The sequence below is a fragment of the Lynx canadensis genome, chromosome B1 (genome assembly GCF_007474595.2).
Source record: "Lynx canadensis isolate LIC74 chromosome B1, mLynCan4.pri.v2, whole genome shotgun sequence".
NCBI classification, from domain to species: domain Eukaryota; kingdom Metazoa; phylum Chordata; class Mammalia; order Carnivora; family Felidae; genus Lynx; species Lynx canadensis.
The window spans coordinates 107,670,981-107,687,436 of record NC_044306.2 but is presented as its reverse complement, the minus strand read 5'-3'; positions in this window follow the sequence as shown (position 1 = coordinate 107,687,436).

The following is a 16,456-nucleotide window of genomic DNA, read 5'->3' as shown; positions in this document are numbered from 1 at the left end:
GATATTGAACTATACTCTGCAAGATGTACCATTCCAGGAAATAGGGTAAAGAGTACACAGCTCTTAGACCTTGAATATTTCCACAGTATCATAAGTCAACCAGGAAGCACGTGACATATAAGAGTGAGAAAAAGACATATGTTGTAGCAAATGCTGAAATACTCTTACTCCCAGTTGATTCTTTTTTCTGAGGCAAAATATTTCCCTAAAATAAGTCTCAATAAAATTTTCCAATAGCTTACTGTGCTTGAAAGAGACTGGCTAGTCTTACAGTCAAACTGAGTTTTCCAGGCTCCTGGTAATTTACACATGGCCACATGACTGATTTAAATCCAATGTGATGAAAGACTTTTTAAAACACATCACATCTAAATCTCTGTGCTCTTTTTATTTTTATACAGGAATAGATGAGTAAAGCCATCTTGGGATGGCCAAGCCACAAATTAGAAGGATCTAGTGCTTTGTGAATTACAATGCATAATGGATGAATTTATGATTTTTTTTTAAACTTAAATATTTATTTATTTTTGAGAGAGACAGAGAGACAGAGCACAAGTGGGGGAGGGACTAAGAGAGATGGAGATACAGAATCTGAAGCAGGTTGCAGGCTCTGAGCTGTCAGCACAGGGCCCAACGCGGGGCTTGAACTCCTGAACTGAGAGATCATGACCTGAGCCAAACTCGGATGCTTAAATGACTGAGTCAGACAGGTGCCCCTTGAATTTATGATTCTTGATGAATCACCAATCATAGGAATGCTGGCTTTTTATCAGAAGCACTGTTTTAGAGTTTACAACAGAAAATAATAAAAATCTAGTATTCTATTTTGTTGGAAAAAAACATAACTTTCTATTGGTGGGTAACATTTAGCCTTATCATAACTATTATTCTGGGCCCTATCTAATTAGTATTACAAAGTCATTATTTTGTCTTTTTTTAAATGAGTTAATTAGTTCAAATAGAAGCTGTCTTTGATATTATTGGGTTATCCATGATGAGCTAATATACAGTGTAATGTGAGAAAAAAGGAAGTCTGGGTAAAGAAGTTTGAAATGCTATACATTTGGTTATAGACCACATAGGTATGTTGAAGGCTAAGTATGGCTGAATTGTTGAAATATGCTGATACAAACTAAATGAAGGGGCTTCTGGGCGGCCCACTTGGCTACGCCTCTGACTCTTGGTTTTGGCTCGGGTCATGATCTCACTTTTTATGGGTTCCAACCCCGTGTTGGGCTCCGTGCTGACAGCATAGAGCCTACTTGGGATTCTCTCCCTCTCTCTGCTGTTCCCTCCTCTCTCTCTAAAAATAAATAATAAACTTAAAAAAAAATAAAAACAATTTATGCACAGGAGAAGAAAGTTCTTGCACAGGCTTAACTAAAATACAAGAACATTGGGTAATATTTATAATATATTAATAAGTAAACTGTTAGAAAATTCCAATTGAATCTGGAAACTGCTTTAAAATAAGTTAAGGGAGGAACTGTCTTCTCCCTTGGAACTGAATGCTTTATATTTACAGAAAAAAAAAATATATATATATATTTCTATATATACAGAAAAACTGATGCTTTATATTTACCACATGTTAAAAAACACAAAACAAAAGAAAGAATGAAAGGCAGCAACTCAAAAATTAATGGTAACTTAATAGCATAGTTTCACTAAATTATATGGTCATTTTTCTAAATTGTTCGTCCTCCAATTCATGTAATAATTTTGTCTACTGTCATTTTATTAGGAATGTATTTGTGAGCACTGTGTATGTATTTTCTTCTCTGTAATATCTACAGGAAATGGGGATCATAGCTAGGTGTATTTATATACAGCTCTAATACTTCCCTAAGGATGATTCACGTTGATTTTTGGATAAATGAAATGAATAGCTCTCACCCATAGTGAAATGAATAGTTCTGTTTCTGATTTCCCCAATTCTGAAGAGAAGAGGAGTGACACTGCCTATAAATTATCAAATACATTTCATGGAAACTGGAAGAAATAGCAATAAGTTAAAGAATAAAACTGAAAACACCTAATTGATATGTTCAAAATCCAAAACACTTGTCTGATACTTGAGCTTCTTCAAATACTGAAACAGAATAATATATTGCAACCAAGCAGTGTAAAATTAATATATATTTTAGCGCTTCACAGTGTTTATGTTAATTCATGTTATTTTCTCTTTTAATGGAGTTATACAATGGCAGAAACAATCATATCATCATCATCATCATCATCACCATCATCCTTAAAAAAAAATAAATAAAAGAATCTGAAATGATAACACTACATTTCAGAGAACACCTTTGCCTATAGGACTCCAAAGAAAAATAATTCAGAAAACTTTGGAGGAGGAAGTTGAGCTGTAGGTGTTACTTTCTGAAGGTCACTGTGGTTAGAGCCCTTGAAGGAGGACATCCAGCAGGTTCCTTTGTCCTCTCCTTTCCTGCTGTGCATTGAGCTCTTTCCAAACTTGGTCACTGCTAACCAACTGCAAGCCGGGGCTGCCTTCAGATGTTTGGATGCAAATTCATAGAAACATCCGTGACAAGGGACAACAGACTTACATAGGCCTCTCTTCAGGCCCATGCAAAATCCAGACACAGCTGGCTTCCAGAAATCTCTGCTCCGGAGGGTTTTTCTCTAATTCATCCCTTTTAGTGTCTTTATTATCTAAGCTTCTCCCACAAATGTGTAAAATCTTAGTCCCTTGAAAACTTTTCTTATTTAAAAATACATTTATATATATTGGTATCTCTTCTCTTGACTGATCCCAACTGACTTAGAGGATTATATTTTATGAGTGTCATATTCTACCCTCATATCATAAGGCAAAATTATGGCTTTTTTCCTTCAAATGTTGCTTTGGGGTATTTTTTGAAAGCAGCTGTAACTTTGCTGTCAATACTGACAAAGTACAGGAATGGGTAAGGATAATATTCTCCAAATATTTAGCTTTCATTGACGTCAAACTATTCAAATTAGAGAAAGAAAGAAATGATGCCATAAATAATAAAAGTTTTTAATCCAAATGTTTTTAGAAAAGTATTTTTAAAAGAACTGTAATGTTTGCACTTCATACTTTGCAGCATATTTCATTTTGGCTAATATTCAATAAATTCACCTTCTCTACAAACAGCAAGACCTGTCAAAAGGAGACCTCATGTAGGAATAACATATGGCAGGGCTCACCAAGTTTGTTTAAAAATTAGATACAACCAGAATGAAATGTAAAAATAATAATTAACATCTTGCTATCTTTATGAATCAAAATGAAACTTAATGCACAAATACATTATTAAGATAGCATAATTTATTTTCTTTCATAGGCATTTGTAAACCTATGTATGATATATAAGGGAGAAGATGACTTTAATGAAATAGACTTAAAAACACTTCAAATTTAGGGGTGCCTGGGTAGCTTAGTTGGTTAAGCCTCTGCCTTCGGCTCCAGTCATGGTCTAAAGTTTCCTGGGTTCGAGCCCCACATCCGGCTTTGTGCTGTCAGCGCAGAGTGCCCTTAAGATCCTGTGTCTCCCTCTCTCTCTGCCCCTGTCTTGTGCTCTCTCTCTCTCTCAAAAATAAATAAGCATTTAAAAAAAATTAGAGAAACACTTCAAGTTTGTAGAGAAAATCTTTGCCCATCACTCCCTTTTTAAATTATTTCCTGGGATTTTTAATTATTTTTGTGACCATCAAATTTATAAAGATGATATATTACTCACTCTATAAGTTCTGACACAGGAAGGAATGAAAATTCTTTAGAATGATATAAACTGACTGGCACAGATATGCACACACGTATACATGTTTTTCAAAACTTTAAGAAACTAAGCTAGAGTAAGGGAAAATGATGTGAATATTTAAAATTCAAAGGCATAGGGGCGCCTGGGTGGCGCAGTCGGTTAAGCGGCCGACTTCAGCCAGGTCACGATCTTGCGGTCCGTGAGTTCGAGCCCCGCGTCAGGCTCTGGGCTGATGGCTCGGAGCCTGGAGCCTGTTTCCGATTCTGTGTCTCCCTCTCTCTCTGCCCCTCCCCCATTCATGCTCTGTCTCTCTCTGTCCCAAAAATAAATAAAAACGTTGAAAAAAAAAATTTTAAATTCAAAGGCATAAAAGATGCTTCAGTATTTAACACTTGTCACAGCATATTTGGAAACTTAGGGTAGATAGATCACCAGTTAGATATAATCCTACATACATGTTGTCTTTGTTTCTACTAAAAAAGCAGGCTATTAGAGGTTATATTTTTTCCTGTTCTTCTCTGTCTCATAGTGCTCTATAATACTGAACCCTGAATTCATCACTTAGCTGCTAACATTCCCAGAACCTGTAACATGGTGGAAAATGGGGCCACCATTCTATCATAAATAAATCTGCCCACACTCTTAGTCTCTACACAAATGGTATTATATCCATTTTGACTTTCAATAAACTTGGATTTCCTTCAAAGCTACTTTTTTTTAATTTAATATTTTAAAATTTACATTCAAATTAGTTAGCATATAGTGCAACAATGATTTCAGGAGTAGATTCCTTAGTGCCCCTTACCCATTTAGCCCCTCCCCCCTTCCACGACCCCTCCAGTAACCCTCTGTTCTCCATATTTAAGAGTCTCTTATGTTTTTTCCCCCTCCCTGTTTTTATATTATTTTTGTTTCTCTTCTCTTATGTTTATCTGTTTTGTCTCTTAAAGTCCTCATACGAGTGGCTAACATTAACAACTCAGGCAACAACAGATGTTGGTGAGGATGCGGAGAAAGAGGATCTCTTTTGCATTGTTGGTGGGAATGCAAGCTGGTGCAGCCACTCTGGAAAACAGTATGGAAGTTCCTCAAAAAACTAAAAATAGAACTACCCTATGACCCAGCAATTGCACTACTAGGCATTTGTCCAAAACTACTTCTTTTGTAACCTTCACTGTGCCTTAAAACATCCTCAAACAATATTGGTGTTTTACTCTAAGGTGTGAGGACACACCTCTTCTAAGGTGTTCAGAAACATAAACATCTATTCTCTCATCTTAAAAATGAGGAGGTTAATATTAGCTAATCCATACGGTTGTTATGAGCACTAACAAAGTCAAAATAGAATATCTTTTTAAATTGCCTGGCTAAATACTTTTAATATTCATTACTAGTTATCAGATGAGTACTCATGAATTTTAATAATGATTAACTCCAATAACTTTATTCTCACAACTAAAAAGAAAATATTCTTATAAAAGCCCATTATATGCATAATGCAAAATTATAAATGTGAACTAACATATTACATATGTGATGGGCAAATGCAATTAATAAGTTAATGTAATTAAAATTGAATTTGTAGAAATGGGTGAGGCTTTATTTCACACTCTTTTAATTTAACCATGTAGTTAAGTACCTAATGACATAGCAGAGACTTCTGCCCAATTAGAGAAAATAGAAGAAATGTGCAGTGGAGTTAACCTAAATATTATTTGATCAGAAAAAAATGCTGAACTTGTCAGAGAGCACTCCTGTTTTAAATGGTTAGTTTTCTTATTTTTGTAAACAACTGTGTATTATTTTTGATGATTAATTTACCTTTAAAGATTTCAACATAAAATATTATAAAAATAAGGCAATCTGTTGAAATTTTAGGACTTAAGACATACATGACCAAGTCAGATATAATAATAAATAAATAATAATGCTAGAAAATATACTAGCGTGTTTTTTTTTTAAATGCTTATTTATTTTTGAGAGACAGCGAGAGAGAGAGAGAGAGAGCAAGGGCAGGGAAGGGGCAGAGAGAGAGGGAGACACAGAATCCAAAGCAGGCTCTAGGTTCTGAGCAGTCCGCACAGAGCCCGACACAGGGCTCAAACTCACAAACCATGAGATAATGACCTGAGCAGAGGGCAGATGCTTAACCTGTTGAGCCACCCACGCACACTTGATGTGTGCTTTTTAATACCCAGTTTCTAACTTGCAGTTCTCCTCTCCCCTCTGAAATTCCATCTGATTCCCAAACTTCAGATCACACTTCTTTTAGTGTCTTACCTATCCTAATATCATGCAGAAGAAATTCTGCTCTTTTTTTTAAAACTTTTATTTACTTATTTTTTAAAGTTTATTTATTTATTTTGGAGAGAGAGCAGGCATGCAGGGGGGAGGGGGCAGAGGGAGAGAGAGAGAGAGGAGAAAAGGAATCCCCATGGAAGCCAACATGGGGCTGATCCCCAAACCCCTGGGATCATGATCTAAGCCAAAATCAAGAGTTGGACACTTAACTGACTCAGCCACCCAGGTGCCCCAGAAATTCTGTTCTTAAATTATGCTTATTTGTTTGTTTGTTTTTAGAGAGAGAGAGTGCAAGGAGGAGAGTCAGAGGGAGATAGACGGAGAATCTGAAGCAGGTGCCAAGCTCAGTGTGGAACCCAATGCGGGCCTTATTTCCACAACCCTGGGATCATGACCTGAGCCAAAATCAAGAGACTGATGCACATCAGACTGTGCCACCAATGCACCCCTTAAATTATGTTAAGCTAGATCCTTGATTATTGCTGGCAGTCTAATCCTTGAATTTTTAATCTCACCTAGAAAGCACATTCTTTTTATGGATGTTACAGGATCCATGTTTCAATAGAGCCCCAGTAAGATTGGGAGCCTGCATCTATCTTGTCTTTCTCTCACACAAAGTTTGAAATTATTATTTATGACCCTCAGCTGAGTTGCTAGAAAATTCTGCCTGCTAACATATATCTCTGATCAGATTGCTGCATATGCAACCTGAATGGCTGTCATCACACAGCATTGGCCTATCATGAAACTTATTGTTATGGGTTGAATTGTGCCCTAGAAACAAATATTTTGAGGTTATAGCCCCCAGTACTTGTGAATTTGACCCTGTTGGGAAATAAGGTCTTTATAGATATAATCATGTTAAGATGATGTCATTAGGGTAGGTTTTAAAACCAAATGTGACTTCTGTCCTTAAGAGTAAAGGGAAATTTAGACACAGAGACACCTAGAATAACATGATGCTTAAAAGAGAGATTGGAATGATGCAGTTGCAAGCCAAGGAACACCGGATTGACAGCTGGCATTGGGAGCTAGTATGAGGTAAGGGAGAATTTTATCCAGAGTCTCCAAGGTTGCAGATCCATGCCCACAACTTGAGTTTAGACTTCTATCCCCCAGAACGGTGAAAGAATACATTGTTGTTTTAAGCTACCAGTTGGTTGTAATTTGTTGTGGCAGTCCTAGGAAATGAATATGTTTATCTTACAATTACTTATACCAATATATAACCACAAATAACAGCATATTCTGATTCAGATAAGAATTGTATCTTGCAAGAATGGTAACAAAAAGTAATGCTCAGCCATTCAAATTGGGAAGGAAGAAATAACTGTCATTATCTACAGATGACATGATTTTGTATGTAGAAAACCCAAAGCACTCCATCAAAAAACAGAATAAATTAAGAGTGCAAGATACAAAATCAATACACAAAAGTCTGTTGTGTTTCTATGAACTAATAACAAACTACCAGAAAGAGAAATTAAGAAAAAAATGCCATTTTCAATTGCATGAAAAGATTAAATTACCTATGAATAAATTTAACCAAGTGAGTGCAGGACCTGTACATTAAAAACTATATTAATGAAAGAGATTGAAAAGACATAAATAGATGAAAAGATATGTGCTCATGGATGGAAGAATCAATATTGTTAAAATGTTTATACCACCCAAAGCAATCTACAGATTCAATTCAATCCTTATCAAAATTCCAATAGCAGTTTTCAAATAAATAAATAAATAATACAATTTGTAGGGAACCCCACAAAGCTCAAAATAAAGCAATCTTGGGAAAGAAGAACAAAGCTGGAGGTTTCATGCTTCCTGATTTCAAACTATATTACAAATTACAGTAATTAAAACAGTATGGTATGGCATAAAAACTGACACATAGATTAATGGAACAGACTAGACAGACTATAAAGAAACCCACACTTACATGATCAATTATATTAATTTATGACAAAGGAGAAAACAATATACACTAGGAAAAAACAGATTCTCCAATAAATGGTGTTGGAAAGACTAGACAAGTACACAAAATGAGCAAAACTGGATCACTATATATACCAAACACAAAAATTAACTTATGAATTAAATATTTGAAAAAAGATCTGAAACCGTAACACTCTTAGAAGAAAACATAGGTGGTAAGCAACTTGACATAAGTCTTGGTGATAATTTTTTTAATCTGACATAAATGCAAAAGCAACAAAAGGAAAAATAAATAAATGGGACTACATCAGACTAAAAAGCTTTTGCATACTAAAGAAAACCATCAACAAAATGAAAAGGTAACCTACTGATTTTTGCCAATCACATATCTAGTATATCATATATTTGCAAATCATATATCTAGTAAGGGGTTAATACCCCAAATATATAAAGAACTCATACAACCCAATAGCAAAATAAACCCCCTAACAATATGAACTGAACAGACAGTTTTTCCAAAGAAGATGTGCAGATGACCAACAAGCATATGAAGAGATGCTCAACATAACTAATCATCAGGTAAATGCAAATCAAAGCCACAAGGAGATACCAGCTCACACCTAATAGAATGGCTATTAGCAAAGAGGAGAATTAAGTGTTGGTGAGGATGTGGAGAAAAGGGAATCCTTATGCATGGCTGGTGTAAATGTAAATTGGTATACCCTCTATGGAAAACAGTATGACCTCAGAAAATGAAAAATAGAACTGCAATCTAATTCGCCAATTCCACTTATGGGGACTTATCCAAGAAAACAAAAACACAAACTCAAAAAGCTATATGCACTTCCATTTTCACTGCAGCATTATTTACAATAGCCAAGATATGAAAACAACCAAAGTGTCAATCAATGGATGAGTGGATAAAAAATGTGATGTGTCTACACACACCCACACACACACACACACACACACACACTGGATATTATTCAGCCACAAAAAGGATGAAATCTTGCCATTTGCAACATTGATGGACCTTGAGAGCATTATGCTATATGAAATAAGCCAGAGAGAAAAACAAATACTGTATGAATATAGAATCTAAAACATATTAAAACAAAATAATGTATTTAAAAATTGTTTAAAATAAAAACAAAACAAACAAAACCCCAAGCTTCCTGATACAGAGAATAGGTTGTTAGTTGCCAGAATGAAGGTTGGGAAAAATGCATAAAAGGGGTCAAAAAATAAAATGAAAAAAATAAAGGTAAAAAAAAATGATGCTCACGTGTATCTTATTTTGTAATAGCAAATATTAAATAGGCTCATTATTCCATCAACTTGTATGGCAATATAGTTAGTTGTGAGAAAGAACTCATTTGGGAAGAAGACAAACTGACTTTTTAAAAATGTTATTTATTTATTTTTGAGAGAGAGAGAGAGAGAGAGAGAGAGAGCGTGAGCAGGATAGGGACAGAGAAAGAGAGGGAGAGACAATCCCACGGGGTTTGTATCCACGGACCATGAGATCATGACCTGAGCTGAAATCAAGAGTTGGACACTTGACTGAGCCACCCAGATGCCCAATGACAAACTGACTTTTAAAAATAATTTCCTGGGGCGCCTGGGTGGCGCAGTCGGTTAAGCGTCCGACTTCAGCCAGGTCACGATCTCGTGGTCCGTGAGTTCGAGCCCCACGTCGGGCTCTGGGCTGATGGCTCAGAGCCTGGAGCCTGTTTCCGATTCTGTGTCTCCCTCTCTCTCTGCCCCTCCCCCGTTCATGCTCTGTCTCTCTCTGTCCCAAAAATAAATAAACGTTGAAAAAAAAAATTTTAAAAATAATTTCCTTTTGGACACATGCACACCAATATTTATAGCAGCATTATCAAAAATAGCCAAATTATGGAAAGAGCCCAAATGTCTATTGACTGATGAATGGATAAACAAAATGCAGTGTATATATATATATATATATATATATATATATATATATAACATATAATACATATATGATAAAATATTAATCAGCCATCAAAAAGAATTAAATCTTGCCATTTGCAATGACATGGATGGAGCTAGAGTGTATTGTGGTAAGTGAAACAAGTCAGTCAGAGAAAGAAAAATATCATATAATTTCACTCATGGAATTTAAGACATTTAAGAAACAGATGAATATAGGGGAAAGGGAAAAAAAGAGGAGACAACCATAAGAGACTCTTTTTTTTAATGTTTGTTTATTTTTGAGAGACAGAGCGAGAGAGAGCAGGGAAGGGCAAAGAGAGAGGAAGATACAGAATCTGAAGCAGGACCCAGGCTCCAAGCTGTCAGCACAGAGCCTGACAGGGTGCTTGATCTTATGGACCCCAAGATCATGACCTGAGCCAAAGTCTGATGCTTAAGTGACTGAACCATCCATGTGCCCTCTGGAGACTCTTAACTATAGAGAACAAGCTGAGGGCTGATTGAGGAAGGTGGGTGGGTGATGAGCTAAATGGGTGATGGGTATTAAGGAGGACACTTGTTCAAGGAACACTGGATGTTATATGTAAGTGATGAGTCACTAAATACTACTCCGGACACCAAAATTACACTATATGTTAATTAACTAGAATTTAAATAAAAACTGGAAACAAACAAATAAAAATAATATCCGTTGCATAACCAGAATCATTTTATCTGTACTCATTTAAAAAATGTATTAGTTCAAGATAAAACCTACAAACTGATATAGTAGAAACTTAAACTTTTTTTTGTTGGCATTGGTACCTTTCACATACATTTTTCTAAACTTTTTCTCACAAGTATGGTCCTAAATTTTTCCTTGAAAGAGTGCAGTTCTTATTGGTTCATTTTATAACATTGTCAAGAATTATTTGATGGTAAATACTCAGAAAAGCAATAACTCTGGGAAGAGCTAAGGAAATGAATATAGGAAAGCTTTCAGTTCTCCTGTTCTTGTAGGCTATCACAGAACCTACTTTAGTGCCTATATAGTTATCGAGCTACTAGAAGGAATACCAATGATGTCTGTGACAAAAGTGACATTCATGGATTGATGCATTCTGTATAAAGGGATTTGTGAGAAAGGTATGTTAAGAATATTAAACCATTTTTCTTGTCAAAAATAAATTCAGCACATTCTTTGCCCTTGCGGACATTTTGCAAACTTTAGTTTTCAGGACATAAATCTTTTATTGTCCTGCATTAAAAACAAACAAAGAACACTTTTTAAAAATCTTGAAAACAATTCCAATAAATGTAGGTATTACACAGGGTAAAATAGAGATTAGTAATTGATTTCCTATGAAACCACATCACCCACACCACCCAATTAAGGTCCAAACTCTTACTTTTAGATGCATCCTACAGTTCCTGTAGGATTTAACCAAAAGCTGAAACAGCTCCATGTCACTTAATTTCAGGATGACATTGCCAAAAATAAACTAATTTGAACATCAGAAAATGGTTTCCATAATTTGCAAACAGAACTGTTACCATTACCTTAACAGATGTTCACCCAGTATACGAATAAATAAATATGAACATATCTCTATTTTCACTTTAGTATTGTAGAGAAAACAAGCAAGCTGCCCATGGTCCATGTTAATGATGATTTCACACACAAAAATTCAGTCTATTTGCTTTGATTTTATGATAAAAGGTAAATAGAAACAGAGCTTTTATGACAATGTTTCCCCTACCAGTATGTTAGAATATGTCATCCCTTCTTTAGATGACTCATCACTCTACAAGTGTATTAATCACTATTCTTTTTTTAAAGCTTTTATTTTAATTCCAGTTAGTTAATATACAGTGTTATATCAGTTTCAGGTATACAGTATAATTATTCCACAATTCCATACATCAGACAGTGTTCATCACAAGTGTACTCCTTAATCACCATCACCTATCTAATCCATGCCCTCACCCACCTCCCCTCTGGTAACCTTCAGTTTGTCCTCTAAAATTAAGAGTCTGTTTCCTGACTTGTCTCTCTCTCCCCCCCTCCCCCTGCTGAGTTTTTTGGTTTCTTAAATTGCACATAAGTGAAATCATATGGTATTTGTCTTTCTCTGACTGACTTATTTCACTTAGCATTATACTCACTAGCTCCATTTATGTCATTGCAAATGGAAAGATTTCTTTCTTTTCTATAGCTGAATAATATTCACATATATACATACATACATAATATTTATAACACATTTATACAAATATATACATATACATACACATACACATATTCACACAAACACCCCCACACATCTTCTTTATCCATTCATCAATAGGTGGACACTTGAGCTGCTTCCATAATTTGGCTACTGTAAATAATAATAATGAAAATAGGGGTGAATATATCCCTTGAATTAGTGTTCTTGTATTCTTTGGGTATGTACCTACTAGTGGAATTCCTGAATCATATGGTAGTTCTATTTTCATTTTTTTGAGGAATTCCCATACTGTTTCCCACAATGGCTGCACCAGTTTGCATTTCTGCCAACTGTACAAGAGGGTTTCTTATACTCCACATCCTCACCAACACCTGTTGTTTCTTGTGTTAATTAATTTTACCATTCTGACAGGTGTGAGGTAATATCTTACTGTACTTTTGATTTGCATTTCCCTGATGTTAAGTGATGCTGAATATCTCCTCCTGTGTCTGTTAGCCATCTAGATGCCTTTTTTGGAGAAATGTCTGTTCAAGTTCTGACCAATTTTATTATTATTATTTTTTAATTTTTTTAACGTTTATTTATTTTTCAGACAGAGAGAGACAGAGCATGAATGGGGGAGGGCTTCTGACCAATTTTAATTGAATTATTTGTTCTTTTGGTGTTGTATAAATTCTTCATATATTTTGGATACTATCCCTTTATTGGATATGTCATTTGCAAATATCTTCTCCAATTTTGTAGATTGCCTTTTTAATAAAAGTTTACGTATTTTGAGAGAGAGACAGAGAAAGCATGAGTGGGGGAGGGTCAGAGAGAGCAAGATAGAAAATCCCAGGCAGACTCTGCACTGTCAGCACAGAGTCTGATGCCAGGCTCAAACCCATGAACTGAAAGATCATGACCTGAGCCAAAGTTGGATGCTTAACTGACTGAGCCACCCAGGAGCCCCTGTAGATTGCCTTTTAGTTTTATTGATTGTGAAGAAGTTTTTGTTTTGACGTAGTCCCAATAGTTTTTGTTTTTCTCTTGTCTCAGGAGACATATCTAGAAAGAAGTTGCTATGTTTGATGTCAAAGAGGTTACTGCCTGTATTCTCTTCTAGAATCTTTTTGGTATTGGAACTCACATTTAGGTCCACACTCTATCTTGAATTTATGTTTGTGTGCGGTGTGATAAAGGGGTCCAGTTTCTTCCTTTTGCCTGTAGCTGTCCAGTTTCCCAACATCATTTGTTGAAGAGACTGTCTTTTTCCCATGGGATATTCTTTCCTGCCTTGTAAATATTAATTGACCATAGAGTTGTGAGTTTATTTATGGATTTTCTATTCTGTTACATTGATCTATGTGTCTATTTTTGTGTCAGTGCCATACTGTTTTAATTACTACAGCTTTATAATATAATTTGAAGTCCAGAATTATGATGCCTCCAGCTTAACTTTTTTTTTTCAAGATTGCTTTAGCTATTTGTAGTTTCATACAAATTTTAGAATTGTTTGTTCTAGTTCTGTGAAAAATGCTGTTGGTAATTTGATAGGGATTGCATTACATGTGTAGACTGATTTGGGTAGTATAGACATTTTAACAATATTTGTCCAATTCATGACCATGGAATGTGTACTTCTTTGTATCATCTTCATCTTCTTTCATCATTATTGTAGAGTTTTCAGAGTACAGGTATTTAACCTCTTTGGTTAGGTTTATTCCTAGGTCTCTTATTGTTTTTTGGTGCGGTTGTATCAGTACTCACTTTTCATTCAAAAAATGGAAAATTGGATTTTACACTCACAACCAAATAAAGCTGTCATAGTCTATCCTCAATTGTATGATTGGATATCTGGAATTGTTTTGAGGTGACATCACAGTACCTATGTTTTGCAGACTGACAAGCTCGGTAAAAGTGACATCAGTTGCACATTCTGGAATGTTTTGTAGTTGCTTGAATTGTAAATTAGGCAGGTCATAATGGCAAGGAGCAAAGACACAGTAAACTGGATGAGTGTGGAAAATAATGCAAAACTAATGCACTATAGGTGTTGTAATTAAATGTCAAAACCAGAATTTTAATTTCAGTTTTGGAAAGTTGTATTAAACATAATATTAACTTGCACTTTCTACTTTCATATGAGTTTTATAAGATGTAATTAGATGTCCATTCATTATATAAAATTTTTCTTCCTCCCCAAATTTGTGTTGTTTTCATTTCATCAACTTGTGATGTGTGTTTGTATGTTCATGTGTGGCTATATATGTATCTTATGTTGGTCATAAAAAATGAAAGGAAACATATCAACAATTAATTTCATCCTGTTAATCAAGACATCAAAATGATTTAATGATTTAGGCCTATGTTAAGTATTTATTATGGTTTCTTTTCTTTAAATCTAAACGTTTAGAATAGTGGGCTAAATAGAGAATTGTGCTACCTACTGTAAGGTTGTTCTTTCTTTTCTTTCTTTCTTTCTTTCTTTGTACTTAATTAGAAAGTTCTCAAATGTTTAATAATACTCTGTGATGAGCTGGGCTTAGTGGCTGGATAATTCCATACTCCGTCACCTGTTAAGTCCATCTAGAGTTAATCAATGTAAAATCTCTCTAATACAAAAATAAAATATAATTTAATCTTAACTCCACATTCCCCTCCTGACACTTTCATTATAGTATAATACAGAAATTTTAATTTGCCTATAAGACATTTCCACTTATATAATTATTAACAATTCAGCAAAACACAATCTGCATTTATCACCAACTTTAATAAATATATATAATAAAATATAATAATACATATTATATAAGTATATTCCTACTAAGTTATGTCTTTGCTGTTTACTAATATAGACCAATGAAGATTATTTATATCTTCATTAGACTTTTCAGTAGCTACTTGTACCTGTGCTTGTGTGAAACATTTTTCACTCCCTTACTGATGCCAATTACCTAAGGCAAATTCCAACTCTTTGGTATCCTACTGTATTTTAAATGTCCTGTAAATAATAAAAAGCAAGTAAGTCTCATTATTTTCATCCTAATTATAGTCATAATAGGCCAAATTTCATCAATTTATGGCCCATTTGGGGAATATAGCCTTACTTTGAATATAATTTCTGCATTTTAGCTGCACTAAAGTTGAGTAGTATTCTAAATTAGCTAGCTTAAATTAAGGTTAGCTTAATCATGTAAGTAAAAATTATGGGCCTCTGAAATATTTTGTCAGATTTTTTGCATGTTCATTTAAAAATGTATTACTTGAACTTTAAAAAAAATAATCAGCGGATTGGTTTATCACTAAGATTTTTAAAAAAACGTAAGCAGCCTTGTTATATTCAGAACGCAATCTTAATGAAGCAAACTGAGCATGTTCTTCATCTGAGAGTCCAAGTAGAGTTCACTAACCACCCACTTCGTTAAGTTTGATGTGTCATCAATATGGGAAGTAGGAGGCTGGATGTAAAATAAATGTGAAGTGAAAATTGCCAAGTGAAGTCAATCTCATGTTTAACGCAAGGCTGTATTTCTTACTTTGCTTATCTTTTGTGATAAAGTGTTTGCACAAGGTTAAATTATCAGTAAGAGTTAATTGAATCTACTGATTATAGTACATTTGCACATTTCAGACTAATTTAAATCAAATAAAAATTGTTAATGCTCTTGCAAACACACAGATAATCAAAGAAAATATTTTTGAAAAGAATAAAAAATGAACATACCATTAACCATTTGAAATGAAAATTTAACTGGTCATTTCCTAATAGAAATCAGCTGTGGATGACATTAACCATGCCAATCTTATTAATAACTCTCAAATGTAGTTCAAACTTCTCAAATACAAGAACTATTACACATAAATAAATGAAGAATTGCTATGAGATAGCTATATTTTAATCTTCTGTTTCTTCAAATGTCACAGCAGTCATTCCAAAGTAAAAAACCAACCAAGAGTCAGCTGGTTAAATAATTAAAACAAACTTACAAAACCAAACATGACCAGAAGTTTAGATATCTACTATGTACAAATATGTACTTTCATTATCTATATTTTCTTACTTATTACTCTTAAATTTCTTACATTTTTAATGAGAGTAAATTAGCTCAAATAGATCAAATCTCTTGATCAAAATAAAAAATGTAAAATTATTTCTCACCTTATATAAATATTATAACATTAAAAATTATCAAACATATAATATTGTTATTATCATGAAAACAACTATAGTAACTATTCCTTTCTATAAGTTGGATTTCATACATTATCACATTTAATTCTCAAAATATCTACTTATACCCTTTCACAAATGAGAAA